Genomic DNA, 15,917 nt, shown 5'->3' with positions numbered 1-15,917 from the left:
TTTGGAAGGCTTTTGTAAATAATCCAAGTATAACCTGGAAGAGGGCATTAGAAGTGAAGGTAGTAAGAAGTGGTTATATTTGGGATGTATCTTGAAGCTATGGCTTGCAGGATTTGCTGGTGGATTGGGTGTGAATTGTGAGAAAAAGAGAAGAGGAAAGGATGACATTAAATATTATGTCATGAACAATGGGCAAGATAGTGTTGCCATGAACTGAGATTTAGAACATGGCAAGATGGGATATAAGAATCTCAGTTTTGGAAATGCAAAATTTGAGATATTCAAGAGATAGGTGGACATATCAACTAATTAGGTGGACAGGAATCTGAAGTCTAGGGAAGAGATCTTGGGCTGAGGAAATACAACTTTGAGATTTGTCAATGCAAAGTATGAGGCTAGATTAACTTGCCAAGGGAATAGGTGTAGACAGAGAAGAGAAGGGGGCCATCTGAGTTCAGATACCCTCCACATTAAGAGGTAGGAGAAGTGAGAAGAGATTAGTGAAGGTGGCTGCATTAGTCAGGGTCCTTCAGAGATATACCTAATTTGAGTTTAGAAATAGCACTCTAGTCATAGTGTGGCAGATGGGTAGGAAGGGAGCAAGTTCAGGTGAGAGGTGATGAGAACTGAACCAGGAATGTAGCAGAGTAGATGAAGAGAAGGAGTTGGATTTCATTATGACATAGGGAATGAATGTGATTAAATATAACCATATAGCCAGTAAAGTGGCTAATTGCATATGGAAGGTGATGGAGAGAGCAGAATCTAGGGTAATTTGCAGATATGTGTATGTGGCAAAAAGATGTCAAGAATATAGGTGGGGAGGTTTAGGAGGGGGTATGTCAGGTTTAGGTTTGTGTATGGTGTAAGAGGAATCTGTGGGATATCAAATTGGGGGTGGCTATCATACTGACAGAAATGTGGGTCTGCAACTCAGGCATGAGATCTGGCCTGAATACAGATTTGAACATCACTGGTATATTTCTGATAGTTGAGATGGAGAAGCAAATGGGATAACAAGATAAGAAGAGGATAAAATCTCCAGGTATTGCTAGAAATATGCCAGTAGAATAAAATTTGATTATCTAAAAACCAATTATTAGCACTGTAATAACTAGAATCCTTTTTGTGTATGTGAGAGAGAAAAATAGTAAATTTTAAGGAGAATGGCACTACCAATCAGCACCTATTGGTGATTTGAAAATAGTTACAACAGTATGTATACATGGAAATAAGTCCAAATCTGAGTTATTTTATCTATTCCTATGATAGAACAATGAAAAACCCTTCCTATGGACAAATCTAAAACATCTCAAGATTTCGGTCATCAAAGAATAATGAAATTCATCCAATATATTCTATTTACAAAAATAGAATGCCTAGTAGAAAATTTCAGAAGGGTTATTCCTACACGTAATAAAAATATTTTCTCAGTTAATTATGCCAGTTATTTATTTAATCAACCAGATCAATCACTCAATCAATGAATTCTCAATCTCTAAGGACTTTAGTTTAAATTTTAGGGTGTGTTTATACGTGTATATGTGTGTGATATGCGTGTGTGGGTGTGTGTATATGTATGTATATATGCATACACATGGCTTTTACATCACATCCGGAATAATTACAATTTCTTAAAGAATATGGTATTAATGAAAACACAATGTAATTCTTTTTCTGAGAAAATAGCCAGAGAGCACAGTAATTTTCCTCCTATCTGATTGATAGGCATGCTGTGATGGCAGTACCTCTCAGCACCTCGCTAGAATTCCAAAGGTTAAACAGACTTTAAGAAATAGCATTCATTTTGCGCTGTACAACTTTCTACTCTATCACACTTCGTACCAATTTAATGCCATATCCCTAGATTCTTCAAAATGAAAGAAGTGACACATTTCACAGGGAACAAGAAAGCAGAGATTCTGGGAAACTTCTCTCCTGCCTGCTTTTCAGTTCCTTCCATGGTGACAGGTGCTCCCATGACTCTCTCAGCAGTCAGGATTCAGGCCACTGCAGAAATGGAAGGAGACTCAAGATTAGTCCTGACACTTAGAGCATGAGAATACCTTGTCAACTTCCCCCCTCCCTTTTTTTTGGGGGGGGGGGAGAAAATCCACTTTTTTGGAATGACCCTAGTCTTGACCCACTCTATACAAATAGGATTTTGCTAGACTTATAAAAACTAATCTTAGAAAATTGTAACTTCATATGACGCTAATACAACAGAGACTTTGGGCATTTATTCCTGTAAGTGACAACAAAACAAAAATGGGGCTTAATTCTTCCTTACATTTCCTGCCTTGGTTGGTGTTGGATCTTCTTTCCTTTTTTTTTTTTTTTTTTTTTTTGCAGTCCTGCTGCAGCACTGTCAAGCTGTGATTTTCTTCTGTTGTCTCTCAGGAGACTGCAGATCTATGCATAGAGGCTTTTCTTGAGGATAACTTCTAATTTAGAGTGCATAGTGATGTCTGTTTCCTATAGGGAGAAAGTCACCCCTTCATCCTTCCATTCTTCATCCTGCTTGCCTGCCTTCTCCCTGTAAATCGTTTCTAGCCTTCTCCAAAACTGTGCTTCTTTTGGACATATGTGATCCAGTGTGTATGTAAAGTAGGACCAAGGCCTTTTAGAGCTGGCAGGCAAGTTACAGATCATGAAACGGAGATGCCTCATTTTACAGATGAAGGAACAGAGACTCAGAAAGCAGGGGGTGTGGCTGAAGTCACACAGGCTGTTTAGTGGCAGAGTTTGGATTGGAACCCACATTTTCTGATTTTCAGTTTAGTATTCTATATACAACCCCACCTAGGCAAAGCCAAACTTTACATGCTATATATTCGTGGATAAAGAGGTTTTTGTTTGTTTGTTTGTTTGTTTTGTTTTTTTTTGGTTTTTTTTTTTTTTAGATGGCTCTTAGTGACCATACTTCTCTCTCTTCCTGACCTTTTACCTTTCTGACAAGGGTGATGTGCACAGCATTTTGCCTTGTTGCACCCAGGCCTTTCAAAGGTATGTTGCTTTGCTCATGTGGTGTCCTCTCCACATATGGAGGTGGGAGGGAAGGATGTGGAGAGGCAGTTAGAAGATACTTTTAAAAAAATTGGAGGGGCACCTGGGTGGCTCAGTCGGTTAAGCGTCCGACTTTGGCTCTGGTCATGATCTCACAGTCCGTGGGTTCGAGCCCTGCGTCAGGCTCTGTGCTGACAGCTCAGAGCCTGGAGCCTGTTTCAGATTCTGTGTCTCCCTCTTTCTCTGACCCTCCCCTGTTCATGCTCTCTCTCTCTCTGTCTCAAAAATAAATACATGTTAAAAAAATTTTTTAAAAAAATTGGGGGGGGGACACCTGGGTGGCTCAGTTGGTTGAGTGTCCAATTCTTGATTTCGGTTCAGGTCATGATCTCATGGTTCATGGGTTTGAGCCCCACGTTGGGCTCTGCTCTGACAGTGTGGAGTCTGCTTGGGATTGTCTCTTCCTCTCTCTCTGTCCCTTACCTCCCCTCTCTCTCTGAAAATAAACATAAATAAACTTAAGAAAAAAAATTAATGGTTATTTTTGAGAGCGAGCAAACAGGGGAGACACAAAATCTGAAGCAGGCTCCAGGCTGTCAACACAGAGCCTGACATGGGGCTTGAACTCATGAACCACAAGATCATGACCTGAGCCGAAGTTGGACGCTTACCTGACTGAGCCACTCAGGTGCCCCTGGAAGATACTTCTGTAAGGCTTGATTTAGGAAGGAGAGCATATCTCCCTTATGAGGAGATGCCAAATGTGACTTTTGATAGAAGAGCTTTGAAAAGTAAATAAACAACAAAAAGACCTCTTCCATAGTCCTCTCAACGTGAAAAACCCACAGGTACCTGTATACCATCAGGCACAGATTGCTTTTCTGAACTAGTTGAAGGCAGATAAAGCTGAAATGGTTCCCTAAAGACTTGTTTATCAATTCATTTGTTATTTGGATGTAAATTTATGCATTCAGAAATATAATCCAAGAAGCATTTTGTAAAAAATCTCTTTCCTAAGAAGGTGACAGTTAGCCATCTCATGGAGGACTAGAGATGTTAAAAGTCAAAATGTTAAGTTCGGACCCTAGTTCTGCTTCAAAGCATGTGAGCTCACACAGGTCAGATATCCCTCACAATTTATATTCTCATCTAAAAAATATCACTAATACCTTGCTGCATGTATTTCAGCTATCTGTAGAGAAAATTGTAATAATACATGTAAAGACATTGAACCTCAAGAAAGAAAATTCATAACATCATTACCACTACAAAAGAATGAGATACATTCAAAATCATTCAACATAAATTAAAATATTCCCAAATAGAGACTTTATTTTCCTGTACATCCAAGGTCACAATTCCCGGCCTTTCTTTCCCCCAAACCTGAACTGATATCCTGGCAGCAAGGGCCAATCTAGGTTTTATAGAGCCAATACATATAAAATTTGGGGAGCCCTCTGAGGAAAAGGATACAATATATGGCACAAAAGTGAATATTCACTTATAATGAGAAATCACAATAAATGAAAACAATTTTTCAAAGATAACAAATATCAGAAACATTATATAATTTAAAAAAATAACATGTTTTCAGTAATTTATTACCTGGTACAACTAACTCTATATTTATTAACTACGCTTTCTAGCTGTGTGATTTTGATCACCTCTTCATATGACAACAATTTTATAAAATAAATTTCTATAAAGATAACCTCTATTTAAAAGTTTTTCTCTACGTGGTCAATGGCAATTTCTTTTTTTCATTATTGAGAGTTGGGTTGCACAAGACACATGACTTCATACACAGATATTCTTGCTGTTTGTAGGATTGCTATGGCTTAGTGCCCTACAAGATGGGGAAGCTAGTACATTCTAGTCCTTGTGATAGTGTAGGGTGTATACGTAATTATATATATTGTAGTATTGTGTATATTCTTGATAAATGAAATTTCATGTCGACTCAATTCAGTGAGAGTTGAGCTTACAATTACATATCTAATGATTGTAAGAATTATTTTCAGACTAGCTTCTGGATTTTTATATTTCTCACCTCATTTTTTTCTCCTCTACGAATGTAGTTCTGATGTCAGAGGTCTCAGGACATGACCTATCATGATGCTATGTCTGGTCCTGCATTTTGGGGTTAAACTCATCAGGTCAGTTGTCAGTAGAGTGTGTTCTTGGGAGCCATTCCTACGGCAGAACAGTTAACATAAATTCAACATATAAATGAACAAGAACCATGTAAATATAACCCAATAAATCCAAATAAAATATATCCTGACCTCAACTTCTCATTAGTCAGCTCTCTAGATCATCTGGGGACCTCCAGTCTGTCAAAACAAATGGGGAACAGGTATACAAGGGAAGTTAGAGTGGAAAGAGAATTCTAGAAGAACATCTGATTGTATTAAGACATTACTGGTACCCCTTCCTTGGAAGTATGGGTCCTGAAGCTTCCTCACTTGGAACATCTCTGGCAGAATTCCTTACTACAGAATGTGTGCTTCCCTTTCAGTTGCTGCATCTTTGTTACAAACTGCCTATTTTAGTTTTATAGGGCTGACATAACACATTTACACAAACTTGGTAGCTTAAACCAATAGATATTCTTTCATAGTTGTGAGGCCCAAAGTCTGAAATCAAGGTATCTGCAGGGCTTCATCTCTCTGAAGGCTGTTGGGGAGAATTTTTCCTCCTCTTTTCCAGCTTCTTGTGGTTCCAGGTGTTCCTTGGCTTGTGGCTGCAAAACTCCAGTCTCTCCTGCTGTTTTTACATGGCCCCCTTTCTATGTCTGCCCTTTACCTCTATCTCTTATAAAGACACTTGTTATTGGATTTAGGACACACCCAGATAATCCGGGGTTATATCATTGCAAGTTCTTTAATTTAATTACATATGCAAAGACCCCTTTTCCAAATAAGGTTGTATTCATGGGGTTTAGGGGTTAGCATATGGACATATGATTTTAGGGGCCACCATTCAACCCACTGCACTGCATTTGGGAACAGTTAGAATGTGGGTCCTAACATGAGACAAAAGCTCCACTGTTTGTGCATTCATTTCCCAAAACTTCAAATGCATCCACTTTTTAGATTCTAACCTGGGGGGCTTTCCAAAAATAATTACCAAATATTTTTGAACCCAATTCTCCTAAATCACTCAAAGTATAAGCAAACTCTATTTTTACATCTCAGTATGTTAGGATCTATGAATCAAGAGGACACAAGCACAATTGAAAAGCTTACATGTATTAGAAACGGCTACTCCAGTTTCAAAGGCAATAGGCACATGCTGGGCTGGTGGCTTTGTAATGTTGTGTGTTTCTGTGTGACAGAATGTGGTTGCCCTGTGGGAATGTTTATTAGTAGGAGATGTAAGTGCAGATGTGTTCTCTAATGGATGTTATGGGGTAGTACTATCTGTCTGGTTCCACAGAATCTGTGACTTAAGGCTACACTAAAACAAGTTTATGAGACCTACAGGCGAGCTCAGTGGCAAGATTACAGTCAAATCTAGGGATATATTACTAGGATGTGGACACCCATGAAAAATAACAATTGCAGAATAGTGTTAGGATGTGTGCTGAAACATTCCCTTTTGACATTCTGTGAGTAATTCATCTGTAGCATGTTTTTATCAGACTGATCTCCACCGCCAGGTAGAAAGGTAGAATGAGGATTATGTGTGGGCAGGTGTAATAAAAGAAGCAATAAACTCCTTAATGCATGGCTTTCGTTAACACTGTACTAATTGGCAACAGTAGATACCTCATTTTGATAAAGCAGTTGGTCAGAAAAGTCTCACAGGTTTTTTAAATGTATTTTTAAAAGATGCTTTGTTTATCTTTGGCAGACTATTTTCTTCATAACAGCCAAGTTTAAAATGTAAGCATGCTGTGAAATCATTTGTAGATTCTGGGTACAGTGAATATAAGCTGGCTGAAAGATACAGGAATCTTAGAACGGGTGGAATTGTAAAGTCAGTGCCTTTAGTTTTTTGTTTTGTTTTGTTTTGTTTTTGGTCAGGGTTTGCACCTATACTTTGTTTTTTGAAAAGATCATCAGGAAAACATGAATTTTATTTTAAAATAAGATTATATCCTTATTCCTACTCTTAAGGGTGTGTAGAGCTTGAAAGCAAAAATAGCACTTGGGAAGTTTATATTTTATTTATTTATTCATTTCTTACACGGGTATTTATGGGGCTCCTAATACATGTTAGGAATGCAGAATTTCATTTGTAGCAAAAAAAAATTAAACAAATTTGCATACTTTGAGTAATGAACCTTTCTGAAGTAGAGAAAGAGAAAATAACACTATTCATTTGCCTTTATTCATTAAATATTTATTAAGTGCCTCCTGGAGGCATTGTGCTCAGGCTGCAACCCCAAATAAGATGAAATACTTACTCTTATTCAACAACTTAAGGTATAGCGTGGTAAGTCCAGGTTGTGTGTACAGGTTGATATGAAAGCACAGAAAAGGGTGTCAAAACCAACCTGTGAATCAAAAATGTCTTCTCGGAGGAGGCAACCCTTAAGCTGAATTTGGAAGAATGGATTTGAGTTAGATCCATAAAAGAGTGGAGATGAGACCCAGGCTGCAGAGGTTACTCAAGTAAAAATATGGTGTTTTGATACCTTATTACCATGTTGAAAACACTCAACATAGGGAATTTAATAAACATTTTCTGTAGCACTTTCCAATATAAATCTCACAAAGTTGGCTTGGTAAAATTCAGGCCTAGGATTCTCTGCCAATAGAAATAATTAAGAGCTTTGAAGATAGAGTAATAAATAGGAACAACCAACTAGGTGATGCAGTAGTAGTATAGATGAGAATTAGCTCTGATAGCTGTATACCTTATAAACCTCACAATTTCTCCTTATAGTCTGTAGCCAGACAGCAATGTCGGAGTCACTGTATGATGAGCTTTCAAAAAGATGCACGCATCAATATACATAGCTCAATAAAATTGTCTGCTAAATGGGCAATGCTGGCCAAAAAACAAATAGAATGAACTTTCTTAATGGTGTTTTTGTAGGCAAGCAAGTTTTTCTTAGCATCATTTCTAGAAATACATTTGGTAGAGGAGAAAAGGAGGATCAAATTGTGTTGTGGACCTGATATTGGAATGTATAAAAAAATAATACTAACATTGTATGGGAGATGAACAAGTAAGAGAAAATATAATTGTGGAAAGATTATAAAAACATTCTGCTATAATCCTGGCACCATATAAAGGAGTGAAAAAAATGACAAAACAAAATCCAGACAAATGTAATTATCAGTATACATTTATATCTGAGTGCTCAATTGGCCAGTGTCTGAGAGGGTTGTATAATGGCCGCAATACAGAAGTTTGGCACACAAGTTCTGCAACTGCCATTTATGACCACTTACTTCACAAGGCTATTGGGAGGAGCAATAAATATAAGAGAAATTCCACCCTGCTTTAGGTGCTTTAATAGGTTAAGTGAGTCAGTGCTAAATCAATACAAAAAAATAGATGATTTGGGTTCATAGGCTGGTCAGCCAAGTTTATTTCCCAGGCATAGATCTCCCTACGAAGAAAGCAATTAATATGCTCACCAAATCAGGACGGTGCCTTTACAGGCAAGAGGAAGCACTGAAAATAAATTTCTTGTAGATTTCTAAAGATTTCATCTGATAGGTACTATTACCTGCACTTAAGACCAAATACAATCTATACTATGTTTTGTTCAATACCAAATAATGATGAGCTTCTCATACTGAATTGTAGGAATCATACAGTGTTCTGTTAAGGTCATTGTAAAATTTCCAGAGTCATAAAGGGGTGCTGGCCCAAATTTTTCAGCCAATAACAGTATTATCTTGGGCTATTAGGACACATCCAATTTTGTAGGTCACAGGTTTTAAAGGATTCTGCCCTGTGTTAATTCACCTATATTTTATAATCCTCTTCAGACCAATCAAATTGGACCTGGCCTAAAAGCCTTAGTACACACAAAAATGAATGTCTTTTACTTGGAAAATAATGATTCAATAGCACAGGATTATATCTTATCGGTGCCTGTAAGTAACAGAGAAAGTGACACAGAACTGGTAACCTTCCAACAGTCTTAAGGAAAAAAAGAGGAGAGGGCATTTTAGGAAGTAGGAACAGCATATGCAGAGATCCTGAGTGGGGATGGACTATAGGGTATGTTTGGGAGGGGCATGGAGGTGAGTTTGGAAAATCGTCCAGAAGCCAGATGATGAATGGGTTGCATGCCACGTTTGAGTTCAGTTTTTTATCTTGCAGGTAATGGGACCCTTGAAGGACTTTTTGTAAGAGAATAATTATGGGGATTATTTTGACCCATAAGAGCTTGTTGCCTCTGGAAAAACCCTGTGTTAACTCCTAAAAAACATGGCTGACCATATACAACAGGAGTTGCATGAATATCCTAATTCAAATCTTACAAACATGTATTAAGCTAGTTACTGATAAACACACTCACATATATTATTTTATTTATTCCTCTCAATATTCCTAAAGGGAAAAAGTATATTGTGACCCTCTTTTTACTGATGAGAAAATTGGGAATCAAAGTGGTTAATTTTCTTGTGTGAGGTCGCAGAATCAAAGTCGCATTGCAGAAACTGGAATTCTGATCTGGTGGGGCCAGATTAAGGGTATAATTTACTAACAACAGCCTTGTCCTGATTTTCTAGAAAAGTGCCCTCTAATCAGGCACTCTAGGATGCTGAAGGCTCATCTGTGACTTATAAACTACTTATTTTCAGTGGAAGAAAATAGACTTGTATAAATATTTTATTTATATTTTAACTTGTACATTATCAATGGAGAAAGTAAGTGTTATTTTAGTGGATCAGACGTTAATAGTCCATAGTAAACTCTTTCTGCATAACAGTGTAAGAGATTGTTCTCTAAAGAATTTATATATAATTGTGTATATAGAAAAGCAAATGGCCAGGGGAAGCCTAGACTATTTTAAAGAAGAATGAGGGGCACCTGGGTGGCTCAGTCAGGTAAGCGTCCGAATTTAGCTCAGGTCATGATCTCATGGTTCATGGGTTCCAGCCTGGCATCGGGCTCTATGCTGACAGCTTGGAGCTCGGAGCCTGGAGCCTGCTTCGTATTCTGTATCTCCCTCTTTCCCTGTCCCTCCCCTGCTCACAATCTATGTCTCTCTCTCTCTCTCTCTCTCTCTCTCTTTCTCTCTCTCAAAAACAAACATTAAAAATTTTTAAAAGAAAAGAAGAATGAGGTTATGTTTCTTCAAAACTTTAAGCATTCATATAAAAATATTTGAAAATAAAAATGTCAAATTCATAACTTTTGTACTTCCATTTCTTTCTGAGTAGTCTTTTCCTCTGGGTATCTGATTGACCCTCTCCTCTACCTTCTTCAGATGTCTGTTCAGATAGGTACCTTCTCTTGTATAAAATGGTAGCTTTTCCACCCCTGGAACTTCCTGTCTTCCCGTTAAGTTTTATTTTTTCCACATCATGTATCAATCATTAGTCAGTACTGTCTGTTACTTGTTATTGCCTACCTTATCTACTACAAGAGAAGCTTGATGAAGGTAAGGAGATTTGCTTCTTTGGTTTTCTGATGAATCCCCAGCCCCTAGAAAATTTCCTGATGCATAGTGTGTGCGAAACCAATATTTGTTGGTCATATTAATGAATTAAAATAGGTACCAGGGGCCAGTAGAAATTCTATATAGCAGTAGAAATCAAGGCATCAACTGGTCATATGGTAAACACCAGATCAAAGAAGCAGAATAGAGAGCTGACAAACAGACTCATGCTTATTTGGAAACTATAAAAAATAGGGTGCCATTGCACATCATTAAAGAAAAAAAGTAGACTATTCAATTATATGGTGCTGTGAAAATGGATTATATAAATGGAGAGAAAGAAATCTGTGCATCACACTAGTCCCCAATGAATTCCAGGTAGATTAGATAGGTACATGTGAAATAAAAACCATAATTTATAGCAAAAATTATATTTATGACCCAGGATTGGGGAAGACTTTTTTATGCATGACACAAAGAACAAAAAAGTGATCAGAAAAAAATGATAAACTTGACAACATTAAATTACAAATCTCTAGTCATCCGAAGTTACCAGAAATAAAAGTGAAATGATGAGCTACAAACTCTGTAAAGATATTTGCAACACATAGCTGACAAAGAATTAGCATCTAGAATTTATTTTTTTGAAAAACTACACATCAAAGAGAAAACAACAGCTCAATAGAAAAAAAATGTGCCAACAGCAACAACACTTTATAGAAGAGGAAATACGTGAAATGTTGGCTGTCTTTATTATCAGCCATGGAGAGGCAAGTTAAAACACAGTAATATGCTGTGTCATGCCCACCTGTTTGACAAAAATGAAAGAGGCTGGCAAAGTCAAGTATTGACAGTGATGTGGAAGATCACTACTGCTCCAAAGTATACTGTTGATGTAAGTTAGTGCAATGTTCTGGAGAAATTTTGGAATTATTACTAAGATATTTAATTAATATTAACTGATATAATGTTAAACCAAATATTGAGTATAATTAAAGACACACATCCGGTTCTCCTACCTAGCCCATGGGGAATTAAATTCTCCTGCTGCTTTTATAGGTGTAAGTCTTAAATAGGAAAATGAAATATGAGTGGAAGTGGTGTATTTTGTTTCCAAGTCAAGTGCATTAAGTGTTACACAATATTCCATGCATTCTTTCGGTCTGCTCAAGGGACCATGTGAGCATATGGCAAAGTAACTATTCTGAATGCAGAGACTATACCTGAAGGACAGCTAACTTGGAGCATCACCTGGACAGCAAACATATGTGAGCACGTCCTTAACTATTGGGTATAAAGCTACTGAAATTGGGGAATTAGTAGTTGCTGCAGCATAACTAGTTTATCTTGGCTGGTAGCCCCTATAATCCAGAAGTTCTAGGTCTATTTAAGGTACCCAACAGAAACTCTTTGTAAATGCACATAAAGAGACATACATAGTGAAGTTTCAAATAGCAAATATTTTTAATAGCAAAAATTTAGAAACAGTTTCAAAGTCCATCAATAGAAGAGAAAAATTGGAGTATAAGCATACAGTGGAATGTAGTAGTGAAAATGAATAATTTGGACTCACATGTATCAATAAGGATGAAATTTAAAAGTATAATGTTAACCAAAATAAGCAAGTTAATTAAGCACATATACTAATTTCCATTCTATATGTATATATACATTTAGATAATGTAAACACATGCAAAACAATACTACATATTATTTAGGAATGGATATCTGCATTAAAGTGAAAAGAAATACATAGAGGTGTTAAACACCAAATTCAAGAGAGTGACTCTATCTGGAAAGGACAAAAGGAAATGTGATTGAGGAGGGGTTCACCATAGGCTTTAATTATAATGAGGATATTTCTTTCTTTTTTTCTTTTTAAATTTACATCCAAATTAGTTAGCATATAGTGCAACAATGATTTCAGGAGTAGATTCCTTAATGCCCCTTACCCATTTAGCCCATCCCCCCTTGCATACCCCCTCCAGTAACCCTCTGTTTGTTCTCCATATTTATGAGTTTCTTATGCTTTGTCCCCTCCCTGTTTTTATATTAGTTTTCTTTCCCTTCCCTTATGTTCATCTGTTTTGTCTCTTAAAGTCCTCATATGAGTGAATTCATATGATATTTGTCTTTCTCTGACTAATTTCACTTAGCATAATACCCTCCTGTTCTATCCACGTAGTTGCAAATGGCAAGATTTCATTCTTTTTGATTGCCGAGTAATACTTCATTGTATATAGATACCACATCTTCTTTATCCATTTTTCCATCGATGGACATTTGGGCTCTTTCCATACTTTGGCTATTGTTGATAGTGCTACTATAAACACTGGGGTGCATATGTCCCTTTGATACAGCACCTGTATCCCTTGGATAAATACTTAGTGTAATTGCTGAGTTGTAGGGTAGTTGTATTTTTAGTTTTTTGAGGAACCTCCATACTATTTTCCAGAGTGGCTGCACCAGCTTGCATTCCCACCAACAATGCAAAACAGATCCTCTTTCTCTGCATCCTCGCCAACATCTGTTGTTGCCCGAGTTGTTAATGTTAGCCATTCTGACAGGTGTAAGGTGGTATCTCACTGTGGCTGTGATTTGTATTTCCCTGATGATGAGTGATGTTGAGCATTTTTTCATGTGTTGGTTGGCCATCTGGATGTCTTCTTTGGAGAAGTGTCCATTCATGTCTTTTGCCCATTTCTTCACTGGATTTTTTGTTTTTTTGGGTGTTGAGTTTGATAAGTTCTTTATAGATTTTGGATACTAACCCTTTATCTGATATGTCGTTTGCAAATATCTTCTCCCATTCTGTTGGTTGCCTTTTAGTTTTGCTGATTGTTTCCTTCACTGTGCAGAAGCTTTTTATTTTGATGATGTCCCAGCAGTTCATTTTTGCTTTTGTTTCCCTTGCCTCTGGTGATGTGTTGAGTAAGAAGTTGCTGCGGCCAAGATCAAAGAGGTTTTTGCCTGCTTTCTCCTTGAGGATTTTGATGGCTTTCTGTATTACATTTAGGTCTTTCATCCATTTTGAGTTTATTTTTGTGTATGATGTAAGTGGTCCAGGTTCATTCTTCTGCATGTCACTGTCCAATTTTCCCAGAACCACTTGCTGAAGAGACTGTCTTTATTCCATTGGATATTCTTTCCTGCTTTGTCAAAATTAGTTGGCCATATGTTTGTGGTTGTATTTCTGGGTTCTCTATTCTGTTCCATTGATCTGAGTGTCTGTTCTTGTGCCAGTACCATACTGTCTTGATGATTACAGCATTGTAGTATAGCTTGAAGTCTGGGATTGTAATGCCTCCTGCTTTGGTTTTCTTTTTCAAGATTGCTTTGGCTATTCAGGGTCTTTTCTGGTTCCATACAAATTTTAGGATTGTTTGTTCTAGCTCTGCGAAGAATGCTGGTGTTATTTTGATAGGGATTTCACTGAATGTGTAGATTGCTTTGGGTAGTATCAACATTTTTAACAATACTTGTGCTTCCTATCTAGGAGCATGGAGTCTTTTTCCATTTATTTGTGTCTTCTTCAATTTCTTTCATAAGCTTTCTATGGTTTTCAGTGTATAGATTTTTCACCTCTTTGGTTAGATTTATTGCTAGGTATTTTATGGTTTTTTGTGCAACTGTAAATGGGGTCGATTCCTTAATTTCTCTTTCTGTTGCTTCATTGTTGGTGTATAGGAATGCAACCAATTTCTGTGCATTGATTTTGTATACTGCAACTTTGCTGAATTCACAAATCAGTTCTAGCAGGTTTTTGGTGGAATCTTTTGGGTTTTCCATATAGAGTATCATGTCATCTACAAAGAGTGAAACTTTGACCTCCTCCTGGCCAATTTGGATGCCTTTTATTTCTTTGTGTTGTCTGATTGCAGAAGCTAAGACTTCCAACACTATGTTGAATAATAGTGGTGAGAGTGGACATCCCTGTCTTATTCCTGACCTTAAGGGAAAAGCTCTCAGTTTTTCCCCATTGAGGATGATATTTGCGTTGGGCCGTTCATATATGGCTTTTATGATCTCGAGTTATGATCGTTCTCTCCCTACTTTCTTGAGAGTTTTTATAAAGAAAGGATGTTGTATTTTGTCAAATTCTTTCTCTGCATCTATTGAGAGGATCATATGGTTCTTGTCCCTTCTTTTATTGATGTGATGAATCATGTTAATTGTTTTGTGGATATTGAACCAACCCTGCCTCCCAGGTATAAATCCCACTTGGTTGTGGTGAATAATTTTTTTAATGTATTGTTGGATCCGGTTGCTAATATCTTGTTGAGGATTTTTGCATCCATGTTCATGAGGGAAATTGGTCTATAGTTCTCCTTTTTAGTGGGGTCTATATCTGGTTTTGGAATCAAGGTAATGTTGGCTTCATGGAATAAGTTTGGAAGTTTCCTTCAATTTCTATTTTTTGGAACAGCTTCAAGAGAATAGGTATTAACTCTTCCTTAAATATTTGGTAGAGTTCCCCTGGAAAGCCATCTGGCCCTGGACTCTTTTTTTTTTTTTTTTTTTTTTTGGCAGATTTTTGATTACTAATTTGATTTCTTTACTGGTTATGGGTCTGTTCAAATTTTCTATTTCTCTCTGTTTCAGTTTTGGTAGTGTATGTGTTTCTAGGGATTTGTCCATTTCTTCCAGATTTCCCATTTTATTGGAATATAATTGCTCATAATATTCTCTTATTATTGTTTTTATTTCTGCTGTGTTGGTTGTGATCTCCCCTGTTTCATTCTTGATTTTATTTATTTGGGTCCCTTCCTTTTTCTTTTTGATCAAACTGGCTAGTGATTTATGAGGATATTTATTTCTGAAAATGAGTGGAAGGCATAGGGGGAGTTGTATTATTCTCTGTAACTTTTGCACGTATTAATATTCTTACTAATACAAATACTGGTCACTTATAAAAACACAAAATATGCAAGTAGTAATGGAATATCTTGCAGAATTAGCTCTGTACTATCGACTGATATTTTTTAAGTGAAGAAGCTTTAGGAGATAACTATGCCCCAAATAAGAAAGGCCCAAATATAGTTAAAGATATTCATTGGAGATTTCATATGAAAAGCGCCCCCAAATTCTGTTATTTGACAGTATATGGAAGTGGAAATATAAATCAGGAAAGCTTGTGAGACTTTTAGGAGAGTAAGAGCCATTGATTGACATTTAAATGTGTAGATGCAATTTGTATGTGTTAATCAGAGTAGACTAGCTGATAGAGAAAATAACCCCCAACATTTCAGTGGCTCAGCTCAACAGAAATGTATTTCTTGCTAACATAGCATCCAGTCTGTGTATATAGCAAATAGACTTCTATGAAGTAATTCAGCGA

Source organism: Panthera leo, chromosome B1, assembly GCF_018350215.1.
Source record: "Panthera leo isolate Ple1 chromosome B1, P.leo_Ple1_pat1.1, whole genome shotgun sequence".
Classification (NCBI taxonomy): Eukaryota; Metazoa; Chordata; class Mammalia; order Carnivora; family Felidae; genus Panthera; species Panthera leo.
Note: the sequence above shows the minus strand (reverse complement) of the source record.